This window comes from Bubalus bubalis, chromosome 15, assembly GCF_019923935.1.
Source record: "Bubalus bubalis isolate 160015118507 breed Murrah chromosome 15, NDDB_SH_1, whole genome shotgun sequence".
Classification (NCBI taxonomy): domain Eukaryota; kingdom Metazoa; phylum Chordata; class Mammalia; order Artiodactyla; family Bovidae; genus Bubalus; species Bubalus bubalis.
In genome coordinates, this window is record NC_059171.1 from 69,347,619 (window position 1) to 69,362,941 (window position 15,323).

Genomic DNA, 15,323 nt, shown 5'->3' on the forward strand with positions numbered 1-15,323 from the left:
CATAAACCCGGCTCCTGGCACACACAGAGCCTGTGTACCTGGGAGCCTGACACTCTGTGTTGAAAGAGTTCCTCCACCAACAGATTGCAGCCTGCAGATTACTCAGCAGCAGCGTGGGGGAGCCTGAGGGGAAGCAACAGCCTTCACAAGGAAACCAGCCCACGCCCAGGTTGCACCTTTTACCCGGGGAACTTGCCCAGGGCCAGTTCCTATGCCCGCTGCCAAGACAGCCAGGTTGGCCTGTATGCGGAGAGGCGGGGCTGGCTGGCAGAGCTTCTGCAGGTTGGTGATTTATGGCTCATCCCTTCTCCATTCTCCCTCCACCAACTTCTCCTACGTATTCCTAAGGTCTCCCCTACTGAGAGCCCGGGATGAACCAACAGAGACAAGAATGGAGGTCCCCACATGGAACTGCTCAATGTTATGTGGTGGCCTGGATGGGAGGGGAGAATGGGAGGAGAATGGACACGTGTCTTTTGTTGTTGTTCAGTCACCAAGTCGAGTCCGACTCTTCTTGACCTCGTGGACTGCAGCATTCCAGGCTTCCCTGTACCTCACCATCTCCCAGAGTTTGCCCAAGTTCACGTCCATTGAATTGGTGATGATACGTGTATAGGTATGACTGAATCCTTTTGCTGCCTACCTGAAACTATCGCAACACTGTTAATTGGCTCTGTTAACATTGTTAATACAAAATAAAAAGTTTCAAAACAGGAAAGTGAAAGTGAAAGTTGCTCAGGTGTATCCAACTCTGGGACCCCATGGACTATACAGTCCATGGAATTCTCTAGGCCAGAATGCTGGAGTGGGTAGCCTTTCCCTTCTCCAGGGGATCTTCTCAACCTAGGGATCGAACCCAGGTCTCCTGCATTGCAGGCGATTCTTTACCAGCTGGGCTATCAGGGAAGCCCTCAAAACAGGAAAGGTGGTCCCAAAGAATGTTTCCCCAGGGAAGATCACAGCAGATGCTTGCAGCAGCCTTGACTGCCCTTGCCCTCAACCCCCATCTTGCATCATCCACTCCATCTTCCTCAAAGCTCCAGAGTGAATTCTCTAGAAGGCTCATTAGAACCTCTGGCTCATCTTCAAGGACAGCTTCAAAAGCTCCTTGTTTGCTCTCATCAGAACTCATTAGCAAGACAGACACCGCCTCATCTGCCTTCAGTCTCCCCAGATTTGTCTCCAAGTTCAAAGGAAGCCCCGAGGAGCGAGAGGGAGCTGTGATCCCGGCGCTTCCATTAGTGGCACCCTATGTATGCATGTTTGGTCTTTCTCTAATCTCACGTAGAGGGCTGTGCCCACACAACTTCATGGTCCTCTCAGCTACCCCACAAAGCCCCTCAATACAGAGAATTTGGACCCCTAAAATGCCTCATCGCATTTTAGGCTCCAGTTAACAGTGACTCAGTCATGTCTGACTCTTTGTGACCCCGTAGACTATAATCCACCAGGCTGTTTTGTCCATGGGATTCTCCAGGCAAGAATACTGGAGTGTGTTGCCATTTCTTTCCCCAGGGGATCTTCCTAACCCAGGAATCGAACCTACATTTCCTGTGTCTTCTACACTGGCAGGCGAATTCTTTACCACTGAGCCATCAGGGAAGCCCTTCAGGCTCCAGAGTATAAACCAATTTACAGTTTCCCAAACATACCATGCTGATTTTTAGCCATCAAATAGCAGTGTTTCTGGAGCGAGGCACTGGCAATACCATCAGGAACCACAAGCAGACCTGGTGTTCTCAGATTCTCCAGAAGGGAAGATGATGCTGAACAAGCAGCTATACCTTTGCCCTACCCTCTGGCTGGGGTGCCCTTTCTCCTCTGCTTCCTGGCCAGGTCACAAACTCCCACTCCTTCTTCAAGAGAGTCTAGAGACTTCCCTGGTGGTCCAATGGCTAAGGTTCTGGGTTCCCAATGCAGGGTTCGATCCCTGGTCAGGGAACTATTAATAAATTCCCACAAGCTACAATGGAGAGTTCACACGGCACAACTAAAGATCCTGAATACTGCAACCAAGACTGAAGATCCTGCATGCTTGCAGACCAGTCGCAGGCAAATAAGGGCTTCCCGGGTGTCGCCAGTGGTAAAGAACCCACCTGCCAATGCAGGGGGTGTAAGACACATGGGTTTGATCCCTGGGTCAGTCCATGGGGTCAAAAAAGTCAGAAACCCTGGGTCAGTCTGTGGGCTCGAAAAAGTCAGACACACTTCACTGACTGAACACTCAGGCATGCACAGCCAAATGAATAAATATTAAAAAAGAAAGGAAGACTCAGCCTAAATGCCCTTCGGTGTAGGTCATTCTTAGCCTTCTGCCTTCAAGATTCTCATCCTATCTTGGTCCACTTTGCTGCGTGTCTCTCCCTGTTAAGAAGAATGCAACCTCCTTGGTGATAGAACCCACATGACCTCGTTTCTGCCTTCTCATGATACGTGCCCAAAAAATACTGGTGGGTTGACAGAGCACCATCTTGTAGCCCCCTGGATTATCTTCAAAATAAAACCCCGATCTGACCAGCTCACCCCTCCACCCCTCCTGCTAGTGTCCAAGGCCCCCTGGACCTCCTCAGCCACCACCTCCTGGTGTCTCTGCTTCCAGTCTTGATCCCTACAGATTCCCCATACAGAGGCCAGTTCAACCCCTTGCAGTATAAATCCCATCACATGGTTCCCAGTTCGAACTCCCCCACACTTAGTCTTACCCTGGTCGCCACCACCGTCCGCAAGACCCCACGTGAACAGGGCCCCGGGTTATTCAGGTACCTCCTCTCATGTTGCCCCCACTTCCTGTACCTTGTGGCAGCCACCCTGACCTGCTTCTGAAACCCCCCAAACCTGCCCCACCTCCCTGCCTTTGCCCTGCCATCTCCACTGCCCAGATACATTTCCTTTGACACCCTCACACCCTGCTATTTCCTTTCCCCAGTTCTCAGCAGGCTTCCCTGGCTTTGTATCTGAATCATCCCATCAGATGATGAGTGTCTCCATCATCCCACCACCCCGTCCCCTGCTTCACTGCTGTGTTTCTAGCACATCTCATCCTCATCACTAGCGCCAGCCTTGCTGCATGTGCTCATTGACTTGCTCTTGGCTGTTTCCCACACTCCATGCCCTTGGAGGCCTGAGGTTTGCCCCAGGTTATTCCTGCAGCAACACTCTGCTACATCCAATCACTGGACTCCCTCAGTTCCTCCCCCTGGGGGCAGACACTAGGGGATCTGAGGTGGGTGAGACCACCTTTTCCTTCTTCCCCGTTCTGAAGCCACGATCATGGAGCAGCAGAAAGGCTGGAGGAGGCCACCTGCAGCTTGCCGCTAGCCCTCTCTCACCCGGCAGGCCCACTCGGGAAGGGGGAGTGTAACCCAGATACCATCGGGCTTTCACAAAATCACACTCCTCAAACCATTTCCTGGCAGAATATGGGGCAACTTGAAAGGTAAGGACTACACAGATTCACCAGTGTCTACACAGCAGCCAGGGCCAGAATCTGGTCACCATCTTCCTCTGCTTGACAGCCCCAAAGAACCCCCACCTTTGCTTCTTTTCTGGGGCTTCCTGGAGCTGACAAGACTTTCCAGATATGGCTCCTGACTTTCCACGCCCAGCTGTCCGCACACTCAGCAACTCTCCCCAGTTCTGACATTCACCCCTCCATGCTGTTTACTCCAGTTCTCCTAAGAACTACGGTTCCCTGAGGTTCCAAGCTCTCTCAAGCCTCCACACCTCGGCTTAAGCTGGTCCCACTGCCTGGATCACCCTTTCCTCTGTCTTTAGTGAATATGACCCATTCATCTTTCAAGCCTCAGCCCAAAGACCACCTCTATGAAGTGTGCTGATACCTCCTCCGAGTGTGCCCCGACCAGGCACAAATGCTGTCCTGGGTGCCTTCCTGGAGCTCCAGGAGAGCAAGATCAAGCAAGCAAATACAGTGCAACCAAAGTAGGCTTCACTGGGACTTCCCTGGTGGTGGAGTGGTAATGCATCTGCCTCCCAATGCAGGTATATGGGTTCAATTCCTGGTCGGGGAACTGAGTTTCCACATGCCACCAGGCAACTAAGTCCATGCACCACAGCTAAAGAGCCCTGGCACCGCAGCAAAGACCCAGCACAACCAAAAAAACAAACAAACAAAAAAACCTTAGGCATCATTGGCAACTGCCCCACAGCTAAAGACTGAAATGCTGTGGGTTTTTTATAAGCAGATTCAATTTAGTTCAACAGGCATTTATTGTATAACTGCTTAAGCCAAACACATTCACAAATAACTACTGCATTATAACTGGTCCCTATACTTATTACCTGGATAACCAAAAATTGGCTGCTTTTAAAGTTCAAGACATTTTTTAAAAATATTCTTCAGCTTCTATCATCTTTAGCCATGTTGCTGGAGTCTCATTGTCAGAACCTTTTGATGGAAGGAAGGCTAACAGACTTTTCTGGAGTCAAAGCACAGATGAGCTAATTTACATACTGCTTGAATATAGTTAGTGTTGGATGCAGGGCTGTAACTTTAAGCTCATAAGAAGATGGAAAGAAATTAAGTGAGAATCCACCCAATGCTATGGTGGACACAGCCACTGACACTTTAAGAAAGTGTGGGTTTTCATAATTGAAGAAGACACATGTACCCCAATGTCCATTGCAGCACTGCTTACAATAGCTAGGTCATGGAAGCAACCTAGACATCCATCAACAGATGAATGGATAAGGAAGTTGTGGTACATATACACAATGGAATATTACTCAGCTATAAAAAGTAATGCATTTGAGTCAATTCTAACCAGGTGAATGAACCTAGAGCCTATTATACAGAGTTAAGTTCGTAAGAAAAAGACAAGTATCGTATATCAGTGCATATATATGGAATCTAGAAAGACGGTACTGATGATTCTAATGTGCGGCGGGAAAGGAAACACAGACATAAAAAACAAACTTTTGGACATGTTAGGGAAAGGAAAGGGTGGGATGATTTGCGAGAACAGTATTGAAACATACATATTACCATATGTAGAAGAGATTGCCAGTGGGAATTTGCCAAATGATGCAGGGATCCCAAAGCTGGTGTTCTGTGACCACCTAGAGGGGTGGGAGGGGCAGGAAGGTGGGAGAGGGATAAAAGAGGGAGGGAACATATGTATACCTACAGCCAATTTCATGCTGATGTATGCAAAAACCATCACAATATTTTAAAATAATTATCCTACAATTAAATTTTTTAAAAGGTGGGTTTTGACTGAGCTTACTGTGTACATTTGAGAGAGCATATGTTTATGGCTACCAACCTTCCAAGTAGAACCAAAACCCAAGGAGGGGAGTGACTTCCTTTGTGTTGTTCACTGTATCATCTCCAGTAACAAAAATAGTGCTGGACATGTGCTAGATGCTCAAGAGATATTTGTTAAACTGTTGAATTCATGATGACCCACTGGAAACCTGCTTAGGTCAAGTGAAAATCCTCATTTTCCTGCAGGAAATACCGCAGGCCCCTAGCTATTAGTATCAGAGCCCCGGTAAGGAACCTCTCACTTCATCATGAATAACCCAGTCCTTTTTCTTCTTATATGATGAGGGCCAGAGACGGGAAGCATAGTATCTAACATCACGCAGCTCCCCGGCAGCAGAGCTGAGAGGGGAGGGAACCAGTCAGGTTAGGCGTAATCTTCAGCGTACCACTTGTAAGCTTTCTGACTTCTAAATAACCAGTGCAAATTTCTTAACATTTCTGAGTGTTTTTTCATCTGTAAAAAGAAGATGGTATGGCTATTTCAACAAATTTAGGTGGTTATATAAAATAACAAGTAGAAAGAAGTTCGGCAGATAGTATTCAATAGGAGCTCATCAAATCTCAGGAAACACTAAGAGACGCTCAGAAAAGATAACCTGCTGACAATAATCACAGTCACATTTTGTTGAGACTGACAATGTCCCAGGCACGATGGTGGGAGATTTCACCTGCAGGAGTTCATTTAATCCTTACAACACCCACTGAGGTTGGTACTGATGCTGTTCCACTTGACAGCTGAAGAAACTGAGGCTCAGAGTGGTTTCCTAGCTCACCCAAGATCACAAACTTGACCTCCCATTGGTCTGACCCTGGACTCTGGGCTCCCAACCATGAGGCCACATTGCTTGAAGAGCATGACCAGTGTGTCCTTGGAGCTCGCTTTAACATCAAAGATTTGTGAAGTAGAGAGGATGCAGGACCAGGCTAAAGGCATTTCCCAAGTCTGAGAATCGCTAACCCTCTGAAATCTCTGTGGAGATCTTTCAGCTGCATTAACTATATATTCCTGGACCTCCCAGTTTGAAAATAGGGAATAAAATTTGCTATCATTTAAGCCCATCTTTCAGGCTTCCCAGGTGGCTCAGTGGTAAAGAATCCACCTGCCAATGCAGGAGACACAAGAGATGTGGGCTCGATCCCTGGGTCAGAAAGATCCCCTGGAGGAGGACGTGGCTACCCACTCCATTGTTCTTGCCTGGAAAATGCCATGAGCAGAAGAGCCTGGCAGGCTGCAGTCCATGGGGTCACAAAAGAGTCAGACACGACTTAGCAAATAAACAATTACCCTAGATGGGAAAATTTTCTTCAGAAAATAAAGTCTCTGTCTGATCTGTCTTTCCCTCTGTCTCTGTCTCTCTCACAGACACACCTATATGCTTATCTCTCCCTCACCTTACTGCACTAATCTCTGTAGCCCAGTAATTCTCAAAGTATAGTCCGTGGACCCATAGCAACAGCATCATCTGGGAATTCACTGGATGCATGGATTGTCAGACCTACAGAGTCAGGCGCTCTGGTCTCGCTGTTCCAACGAGCCCTCCAGAGGATCTACACACACTAGAGCCTGAGCACTGCCATGTTTGCCGAGGAAAATCAAACCTCTCCATCCTCCCCGCCCCTCTTCTCTGAACCGAGCTGGAGAGTAAATCACGGCTCTTCTTGGCCTTTAAATGTCAAGGATCCTGAGCTCGGAGAACAAGGACTCAAAAAGGCCAAACCAAAGCCCTGGTCTGGGAGGGCCAGGCCTCGGGCTCAGCCAGGGCCCACTCCAGAGTCACAGCTTCTCCAAAGGCGCCTTCCTCTCCCTGAGAAAGACAATAAAATCCGCAGTTGGAAGGACAGTGTACAAAAACGGACCTGGGAGGGAGGCAGCAGCTGGCTGCAGGGAGGGGAGGGGTGGCTGAGATGAAGGGCCCCCGGGGGCCTGGCGGCCTCGCAGAGTTACCCGTAAACCTCCCTTCCCTCAGCCACCAAGATGGCCTCATTCCGCGCCGCTCGCCCACTTCAGTCACATAAAGAGCGATAAAGGAAGACAAGGGCGGAATAACCTCTAAATAAAAGATGAGGTAATTTTGAAGGCACATTAGGGTTTTATGTGTATTATGGCTTGTGGTTTTTTATTCAAACCCGGGGAGGGCCGGCCACTCCACCCCGCGCAGGGCAGTCACCCTCATAAAGCACCACGGCTGGGCCCGCAAATGGCCCAGAGCTGGGCTATGCGGCTCCAATGGCTTGGGGAAGGATGGGGGGAAAGGCGGAGAAGGCGTAGAAGGCATTTTTCATCGCCTTAGCCTGAGTGTTATTGCAGCAGGCAATGCCGCTAGAATTAAAATGAAACCATTCTGGGCTCTGCCCCTCCTCTCGGGTTTGTCTCCCAAAAGGGAGAGTCCTAGGGAACCCTCCATAGTACAAGAGAGGCCAGTCCTGAAATGACTGGCTGGCTAACGGTGGCCTGGTGCAGCTTGCAAGTTCCAACAAAGGATAAAGAAAGGTACTACTTGACAATTCAGAGAGCATTGCATTTGTAGAATCAAAATGTTCAAATGCCCGGAGACCTGGAAGCGGACAAGAAACACCTTTTCCTCGGGGCCAAGAAGGTTCTGGGTAGGAAAGCTTGGGAGGGCAAGGTGGATGCCCTGATACAGGGTCTTTGTGCCTGCATGCATGCTAAGTCACTTCAGTTGTGTCTGACTCTTTTCAACCCCATGGACTGTAGCCTGCCAGGCTCCTCTGTCCATGGGATTCTCCAGGCAAGAACACTGGAGTGAGTTGCTATGCCCTCCTCCAGGGGATCTTCCTGACCCGGGGATCGAACTCATATATCTTATGTCTCCTGCATTGATAGGCACTCCACCAGTGCCACCTGGGAAGCCCACGGGGTTATTCACCATTTATTGTCAGGCTCCTCAATACAATTAGACTATAGCCAGAGGACAGTAGCCCTAAAACTAACCTCAGGCTTCTTTGGTCCCTGTTTAATCACATATGAAACGGACTGGGCCACAGACTCACAGCTTAATCATCATCCCCATGGGCCTCGTCAAGACCAAGGGTGTTCCCCGAGCACTTCTATGTGTCTGCCCAAAACTAAGGGCCTTACAGGCATATCTTCAGCATCCCATGGAGTAGAAACTTTATCCCCACTGTACAGATGTAGAAATCAAGGCTTACAGAGATGCAGTAAATCACCCAAGACACAGCAGAAGAACTAGAACTCAAATCAGGGCCTCCTTGACCCCTAATATATGCAGCAAATGATTTGAAGATACTAACTTAATAATATTAAGGATAGTTAACACTAGCAGAAGACTTACCAAGTGCCAAGTATGCTTCTAAATTCTATATGACCTCACTTAATTCTCATAACAGTAGGAATTGAGGCCCAGAGAGGCAGATTGAATAGTGGCATCCTCCCAACAAAAACACGGAGCATCCCGCCCATGAACCACAAGGGAATGTACACGAGAGTCACATGATGGTCATCACTTTTCACTTTATTAATGTGTTTACAGCACCTCCTATATACTGAGTGCCATGGGTAAGATGAGTAAGACCTGGTCCCTGCCTTCAGAGCAGCTTCTAATCTAGTGAAGGGGAAACAGAGACATGCCAACAGGGAATGAAAGGGGCAGTTTCTACTCCCGTCTTCTGTGAACCTGAGGTCTTCTGTTGACAGTGAGGTCTCCTACACCTGGCCTTCTAGAAGGCTTTGCTGGATTTGTTCCCATAGATACACGCAGATACAAGCAAGCTTAGAAAGTCCCCAATGTCAGCCAGCCTAATTCCCTGAGTCAGCAGCAGCAAAATACAGAGGCTTCCTGAATCTTTTCAAGGACAAGTCAGCCCAGTATTTTCCAAACCCAGGAGAGGGTATCCAGGTCTCCAGTCCCACCCTGAAGATGCAATAACTACTGCTTCAAGGTTGTCTTGGGCTTCCCTGGTGGCTCACATGCTAAAGAATCTGCCTGCAAATGCTGGAGACCTATGTTCAGTCCCTGTGTTGGGAAGATCCCCTGGAGGAGGCCATGACAACCCACTCCAGTATTCTTACCTGGAGAATCCGATGGACAGAGGAGTCTGGGGGGCTACAGTCTGTGCGGTCATAATGTCGGACACGACTGAGCAACTAACCCTTTCTGTTCCCTCAGGAGACATGAGTTCAATCCCTGATCAGGAAGATCCCACACGCAGTGGGGCAATTGAGCCCATGTGCCACACTATTGAGCCTGTGCTCTGGAGCCCAGGAGCCGCAGCTACTGAGCTCATGCCCCCTAGAGCCTGGGCTACAAAACAAGAGAAACCATGGCAAAGAGAAGCCCAAGCTCTGCAACAAAGACTGGCTCCTGCTCTCTGCAACTAGAGAAAAGCCCGCATAGCAATGAAGACCCAGCACAGCCAGCAGTAAATAAAAAAATAAAACCTAAAAAAAATCATCCTACTCCCTCATAGGGTGTGAGGAATAAATGAGTTAATGCATGGTAAGCTCTTAAATGAGGGCCTACCATCTGGAAAGCACTCCACAGGCATCGCTCATTGCTATTCCATTTACAAACATCTATTGAGGACCAGCTAGGATTGGGATGACTGCTGTGCACACGATCCATACAAAGCACAAGCCACACACGTTCCAGGGATGCAGCAGTTCTGGGATGAGGAATCTCAGGATCTTCGCAGGAGAGAGTCCCAGCATGAAGAGGCCAGCACTTTCTCAGTGAAGCTCAGTTGTCCACGAGCACCAGACTGCCTAGGGTCACATCTTGATTCCTACCTACCAGCTCCGAGATCTTGGATGAACTAGTTTTCTGTTTCTTCATCCATAAAGGGAGGGATAATGACAGGACTGTCTCCTGGGGTATGTTTCACAGAAATGATCCATGAACAGTATATAGTACAGGACACAGAGCAAATGTTCAAACATAGGAGCTATTATCATTATATTATTGTTATCTGACCCATCTTTTCCAAGCCACCTTAAATGGCACCTCTTACAGGCAGCCTTCCAAACCTTCTCCTGTTAAAAGTTTTAATTCCTTCTGTCAATCTCCACCCCTCTCTAAGAGAATGTAAGACTTTTTATTTGACTTAAATTTTTATCTTTCTACTTTATCCACCCCACAGGACTATGGACTTCTTTTTTTTTTAAGATAATTGTTTTTGATTTTCTAAGTTTTCTAAGTTTTCACTCATGCAACATAGTAAAGGCAGATTAATGATATCACATTTAAAAAAAATATATTCCCCCAACGTCTGGGCAGTAGTATATAAATATTTGCAGTGAAAAAATAGGCAAGGAAAAAGTCAATCTTCATTATTCAAGACAGTTCTTTCCAAAGCTTATCAGAATCCTGAAAATAAAATACTTCATTAGCTTTCGAGGCATCTGTAATTACACAGTGATTCAGGGGGATGGTTCAAGAAATCTAGGCATAAGGATGCTTTGTTCTACATCATTCCTGCTCTTAGGACTGTGGGCTTCTTGAGGGCAGAGACTTTGTTGATTTGTTACAATATACTCTGACCAGTTTTTGGCAAATGTTTTTCAATCACTAAGTCATATCTGACTCTTTGTGACCCATGATGGACTATAGCCCACCAGGTTCCTCTGTCCATGGGGTTCTACAGACAAGAATACTGGAATGGGTTGCCATTTCCTTCTCCAGGGGATCTTCCCACACCAGGGATCAAATCTGTGTCTCCTGCATTGGCAGGTGGAGTCTTTACCGCTGAGCCATCAGGGAAACCCTATCTCTCCTTCTAGACATAGCCTAATCACCTCTGTCATGGAATTATCTCTTCATTCATTTATTCAGCAAAACTTATTGGGTATCTGCTGCTTGCCAGAAGGGCTTCCCTTTTGGTTCAGTGGTAAAGAGTCTTCCTGCCAATGCAGGAGACATGGGTTCTATCCCTGGTCCGGGAAGATCCTCTGGACAGGGAAATGGCAACCCAGTCCACTATTCTTGCCTGGAGAATACCATGGACAGAGGGGCTTGGAGAGCTACAGTCCATGGGGTCGCAAAGAGTCAGATGCAACTTAGCGACTGAAAAACAACAGCAAAGAAGGAGAGGTAGAGTCATGGCAGGTCTGAACTGCGATAAGAATAAAGGTTTACAGACACGCAGGACATGTGGGGAAAGGCCCCAGGCAGATTTTTGTGTTTTACTTTGAACAGACATGTTGTGCCAGAAACTTGCCTAAGGTCTTTACCTGTATTAAGCCACTTCCCCCTCTCAGAAAACTGGTGAGCTGATTTCAGTTACCATCCTCGTTTTGCAGATGAGGAAACTGAGAAAGAAAGAATAATTTACCATCGCTACACAGCCAGCAGGAGACAGAGATTGGATTTGAACCCAAGCATTTGGGCTACGGGTACCATTCAGGTTGACCGTCATAAGACACAACAGCCTGTGAAATAAGCTGCTCAAGACCCCCCAGAGAGGGTGGCAGCCCCTCACTGCAACTCTAGCTCCCTCCTTCTCTGGCTCCTGGGGACCCAGCCCTTCCTGTTGCCACCTCCTCCTCCAGTGACAGAGTCAAGAGCCCTCATCAAAGGTCTCCCTGAAACAAGCCCCATCCAGGGCCAACCGCTCAGCAGGTATAGCCCTGCAGCAAATTTAGCAAACCCATCCAGAGTGGAAAAAGTGAGGAAAGAGCCAGCTTGGGGTTGCCAGACGAGTGAGTGTGGCGGGAACACCCTTTGTGCCGGCTGGGTTGAGCTCTGCACACCTGGTCGTTGGCAGCTCCGGCACTTGTCACTGTGACAGCTGGAATCCTGGGAACGCGGTCTCTGCTCAGTCCAGGGCTCCCAGGCAGCTCAGGGGTAAAGAATCTGCCTCCGATGCAGGAGATGCAAGAGACACAGGTTTGATCCCTGGGTCAGGAAGATCCCCTGGAGGAGGGCATGGCAACCCACTCCAGTGTCTTGCCAGGAGAATCCTCTGAGCTTGGTGGGCTACAGTCCATGGGGTCACAAAGAGCTGGACGTGACTTAGCGACTGAGCACACTCAGTCCAGACAGAAACTCCTATTCCTTATTTGGTATCTCTACTTAGCTGTTGCAGACCTGCCTCTGGGTATGGCAGAGGGATGGAGGGTGGAGCCAGGGCAAAGCCACCACACCTACCTGGGGAGCTCCTGGGTGAAGGGGCATTTCATTTCTTCCTCTGAGCCAGACCTTCCGGGTGGATGTCCCATTCAAGCACCTTCTCTCCATCTAGCCCCAAATCTGTGAGCTCCTCTCCAGCCTCTGCCTGCACCCTACTACTCACCCAGGGAGCCCAGGTTCTCATCAGAGGCTGTCCATTTCCTTGAACCTCAAGCCAATCAGCCAGCCAGGAAATGTGCAGTGAAGATTCCCACCAGCCAGGGCCTCTGCTAGACACTGAGGGCCAGCCCCCAACTTCTGGCCCAACAAGCATTAAACCAGGGTTCCCAAATAGTTAACAACTATGTGATGAGCGTTGCAAGACACCAGACACAAAGGGAGAGTGGAGGGGGAAAGGCATTTGAAAGTGGAGGGCCGGCAGGGAATCATTAGCCGAAAGCTTCTAAGTTCTGGGAGGGACTGGTTTCCATCATTTTAAAAGGTTTGCCTGGTGGTGTATGTGGACAAAACACCCCGTGTGACCCACGTGTTGTGGAAGGCAGAGGAGATAAGGCCTCTGCCTCCAGGAACATAGCCTTTGATTACTCATTAACCAATATGAAGATGGTCAATGAAAGCTATCAGGAGGTTCATGTCCGCTTATCTGGGGGAGTTAGTCAATACTCACCTAGTGCTTCCGGAAAGGAGCCAGGATGCTTCGGCTCCAGCAGCCCAACACTTGGGAACAGAGGTGTCCGGTGCATGATTGACCAATAACTGAATAAGTACATGATTCAGAAGAAAGTGAGGACAGACAAAGAATCTGAATCCAATTAGGGAAAAGGATGGCTCGTGGGTAGGATGACGACACATCCCAGTCGGCCAGGGACAGTCCCAGCACATACCTGTCATCCTAATGTCATTATGAATCACACCCTTTTCACTCTCAAAAGGGTCCCAGGTTACATGATTGAGTAGATGGTCACCCAGTTTAAAGTATGCTTTGCAAAGAAATGCAGCTTTGCTCTTTTTTGATAGTAACTGTGGGTGCAAATAAACATTACCTTCTACAGGTGAGCTGCAAAGACAGGTCGGCCAGTGGCGGCTTGTGCCGAGGGCCTGGGGTGTGCACCACAGTCTAATCTCCAGCAGGGAACTTTGAAAAACTCTAAGCAGGATAGAGACTTGGGTAAAAACAACCCACAAGAAGCAAATTCTAAATGGATGGACCCAAGAGTGAGGTCTATTAATGTATCATCAACAATGGGCATTATGTCTCACAAAAAGCAAATCGTTCACTTATTTATTTTTCTTGAGCTTCAAGTTTGTGATCTTTAAATATGAGTGACGCTATAGTTGCTGTCCCACCTCCTTGCAGAGCTGTTGTGACTATCCAGGGAGTTCATGCACATATTTTCTAAAGCTTGTAGTGCTAAACCAGCAAAAGGTGTTATTAGTTATCATTAGATATCATTATTAAGGCTGAACTATTCAATTACATCAGGGCTCCCCCCCATGGCTCAGCAGTGAAGACGCCACCCGCAGTATAGGAAACGTGGGTCCCATCCTGACATGGGTTTAATCCCTGGGTCAGGAAAAGCCCCTGGAAGAGGAGCAATCCCCTGGCAACCCACTCCAGTATTCTTGCCTGGAAAATCCCATGGACAGAGGAACCTGGTAGGCTACAGTACATGGGGTTGGACAGAGTCGTCCATAACTGAAGTGACTTAGTACACACACATTCAATTACACGGGGCCGTCGCTGATGGCTCAGTGGTGGAGTCCACCTTCAAGGCAGGAAATGTAGGTTGGATCCCTGGGTCGGGAAGATCTCCTGGAGAAGGACATGGCAATCCACTCCAGTATTTTTGCCTGGGGAATCCATGGACAGAAGAGCCTGATGGACCAAAGTCCGGGAGGTCACAGGAGTTGGACACAACTTAGTGACTAAACCACCAGCACCATATAAATACACACACACACACACACACTCATTTAATCCTCCCAACACACACACACACACACACACACAGGCACACACATATATATATAAGACAACACACTGAAGAAAGATTTCTATTTTATAGATAAGAAATATGATCCAGAGTTCTTATATCTGACATATCAGAGAAACTCTTAGCAGAACAATTTTCTCTACCACATTGCCCACAAGTTCTTAAAAACTATGAAGAGACACATACACTTGAGAGTGCATTAAAAAAAACTGTAAGAAATAATATTTTATGATGATGAGTCTTACTTTTCTGTCCTACTTTTGTTTCTTATCCATATGAGGGTGCAGGAGGGAGAAAGCAAAGGGATCTGGTTTTGTTTTCCTGCTTTCTCCTAAAACTGTGTTCTGACTCTGGCTTGAAAGTCCAGAGGCAGGATGGGAAGGTACCCACCCAGGCACCACCCTGGGCAAATCATTTCTCTTGTGTCTGATTTCTACACCTACAAAAGGTGGATAAATAATACTTATCCCACTAGGGGTAAGTATGTGGGGTAAGACAATGGCGCCCCACTCCAGTACTCTTGCCTGGAAAATCCCATGGATGGAGGAGCCTGGTAGGCTGCAGTCCATGGGGTCGCTAATAGTCAGATACGACTGAGTGACTTCACTTTCACTTTTCACTTTCAAGCATCGGAGAAGGAAATGGCAACCCATTCCAGAGTTCTTGCCTGGAAAATCCCAGGGACGGGGGAGCCTGGTGGGCTGCCGTCTATGGGGTTGCACAGAGTTGGACACGACTGAAGCGACTTAGCAATAGCAGCAACCCCACTAGGAGTATGGAGATTTAATTAATGCTTGCAAAGCACTTTGAGATTGGAGATGAAAGGATCTTTTTAAGAAACTGTTAGTGTCAGCATCTAGGAGCACTTGGTCTCCCGGGAAATATAATTGGGGTGAGGGACCACAGTGCAGGCATCTCTTGGGCTACACTCTTCTCCTT